At 41.2% G+C, this 2,906-nt stretch overlaps 1 long non-coding RNA gene across 2 annotated transcripts; it reads right to left on the bottom strand.

Moving 5' to 3' along the window:
* LOC109714871 lies at nucleotides 653-1,954 on the bottom strand. 2 transcript variants are annotated; one of them, XR_002217442.1, is made up of 3 exons: nucleotides 1,883-1,948; nucleotides 1,704-1,765; nucleotides 653-675 (listed from the first exon to the last, which is right to left on the bottom strand). It is a non-coding gene; the product is annotated as an uncharacterized LOC109714871 (long non-coding RNA). The 2 variants fall into 2 exon arrangements; XR_002217443.1 differs by having other exon boundaries at nucleotides 654-675; nucleotides 1,704-1,768; nucleotides 1,883-1,954.

Below are 2,906 nucleotides of genomic sequence, written 5' to 3'. Positions count from 1 at the left end.
TGGTCCAGTAGTGTGAATCGGTATAAAGTAAGCAAACTTGATCAATTTGTCTATTATCACCCATATCGCATCGTGTCTACCCTGAGACCATTGTAGTCTAATCACAAAATCCATAGTGATCATATCCTACTTCCACACTTGGATTGGAAGATTCTATATATAGTTTGCCCAATGGGAGTTTATGCTCTATTTTTTACTTGCTGACAAGTTAAGCACTAAACTATAAATCTTCCAATATCTCTTTCCATCCTAGTTCACTAATAATGTGTCACGCCCGGGTACAGCGGAAGCATATCCGGTACGTGCACAGACCCGCCATACACCTGTAGTATATAAGGCGTCTACAAGAAACAAGTCGATAGGAGTAAAAACATAAGATAATCCTATCCTGGTATCAGAGCACAGTAAAAGTCACAAAGACTATCAACAAAAGAACCAGAGTGTCCAACCAAAATATAAGTACAAAAGAAAGTACTAAAACTGCCATATCTGGATCCAAAACTCATATACAACACAGGGTACACAAAATATCTGTACAATGGTAGTCTCGCTATAGACTGGACATCACCCTCGGCCGTAGCCCGAGTAGCAAGGTGATCGACTAGCATGCCCCTAGCAATGTCTAGCTAGACGCGACTCCCTTGCCACGATTCCTAGCCTCTCCTGTAGATGGCTCTGTAAAAAAAAAAAACAACAAAAGGGCGTGAGAACTATAAACAATAGTTCCCAGTGGGTAAGCCGCCAGCCTCGGCGAATTACACCACTAGGCTCATGATGTACTGAATGAAAGTAAAAGCAGTAATTGCATGATATACAATTATGCAATGCTAACAGGTAATGAGTGTGAAAGTAATGTGTAATCATAATCTCAACAGTAATGAATTAAGTAAATAATAGAAGCATAGCAACTATGATAAGCATGAACATAAGTATAAATGTGTAAGTAACTACTATACACGATAACTGAGAATCATTCATTACTGTCCAATTTTCTTTAGCATTCTCCTTTCATTCACAGGGATCTACCCAGGGTAATCCAGCTTGCGCCGCGCCTAATGGCCCCGTGGTAGTATACACTCCCCACGGCAATCCACTTCGGCACCCAATCCCGCACGGGCGAGCAACTGTCGCGTAGGCCAACTCCGGAGTGCCAGCTTGTAGGGAGCGACCCTCACAAGCGTGTGCGAATGAGCACGATGGCAAGCAAGCATATCCACAGTCCAACATGTCTCAGCTATCACAATTAGCTCACAATATTCTTGCTCTCGATCCTTTGATCGGAATTTCAATATAGCCAATATTAATAACGACTAGTATCCACTAGATAACAAACATGTAAGAGTAATGCTAGTTCATATATGGCATTAGAGTCTTTCTACTATCATGGCACTATCAACATAGTCACATGGCATGTCATTGTTCTCTACTTTATAATCGATAAAGTCATGAGAATATCATTGTTCTCTACTTTACAGAAGCATAATTATCATACCCATTAGTTATTTAACTTAACTACCGATAAACATAAACATAAGCATAAGTACAATTACGCATGAGTTCTCTCTATTTCATAGAGGTTCTATTCAAGGTTATGGCAAAGAAGTTTCAAACAACCATATTGTGCCAATATCGCCCAACTATATTAATTCCATACATATAGAACATAGGGGGAGCTTCACTTGCTCTGGTTAAGTCAAACCCACCTAGTACTAAGCTCCAAATAGTCACAAGAAGTCGCAATAATCAGCTCCACAAGGCTCCAACCCTGCTGAAAACAAACATCAACACTGTGTCAAAAGGACGACCGAAATGTCCGATTTCGGCCTAATTTGTACTTAGTACAAAGTAACCCTTAAATCCCTATTTTGGGCTAGTATAATACCTCAAGTTAAGCTTCCAAAAGGCCCTCCAATGCTAGTAGAAGGCGGTCGAAGGGTCAACTATACCTTCTTGCTGCGCACAATACCGAAACGACATGAATATGCTTACATATAAGCTATTATAGTCAAATTTTACTCAATCAGTTTTAAACTTGAAATTCCTGCTTACCACAGGGTAGAATAGCTTCCAAACCAGCTTCTAAGAGTACAAGTTCAGCTCAAAGAGACTCAAAGACCTACTGCGAAGAGATCATACGAAACTGCATCAAGTTGTTCCAACAAATCGCATTTAGTTCCGAATTAGCTTTGTAAGTAGCTAATTACCTTAAGCAAGCTTCAAATTAGATCATCCCTGGTCTAAGGGGGTCAATTCACAGCTAAAAATCTCTCCTCTAGCTGCTGGAATCCCTGTTACACACAGATGGAAGCAACGAAACCAAAACGCGTCAAAATCTGACACTAAACTATGAATTAGAGAGAAATCAAGTTGAGTACCTCTCTAAAGCTGAGATTCAGCTTTTCCTGGTGATAACCTCACAGAAAACACAGCAAAACTCCTTCTCCCCACGTGCCAAAGACTTCCCTTGAGTCCTCCTATCAGCGAGCAACGAGCGCGGTGCGAAAACGGCGCGAATCGGCGGCTTTTCTCTAGAGAGAAAAAAAACCTAGAGAGAGAGAAAGAGAGAAGGTGGAAGACTCTCTCCTGAGCTCCAGCAACTTCTGAAGAGGTCCAAGGGTCGAGCTGGGAGGATAGGGATGAGTAAAGGATGTGAAAAGACCAAAACAACCTTGCTGCCACGCAGCTGCAGCTGCTGCTGCTTGCTGTACCGGTACAGTATTAGGCTTGTACCGGTACACCAATGCAAAAATTGCACATTTTGCAATTGCAATGCACTTTCTCACTTCTAGCTTTCCAATCACTCTCAAACTTATTTGTAAACATCTTTAAACCCTTTAAAACATGTGGGAAGGTTCCAAATGTCATTCCTCACTCGAACTTTGCAATTTATTGAAGTTCAGTATACT

Source organism: Ananas comosus, linkage group 9, assembly GCF_001540865.1.
Source record: "Ananas comosus cultivar F153 linkage group 9, ASM154086v1, whole genome shotgun sequence".
NCBI lineage: Eukaryota > Viridiplantae > Streptophyta > Magnoliopsida > Poales > Bromeliaceae > Ananas > Ananas comosus.
Note: the sequence above shows the minus strand (reverse complement) of the source record. Positions and strands in the feature narration are given on the sequence as shown.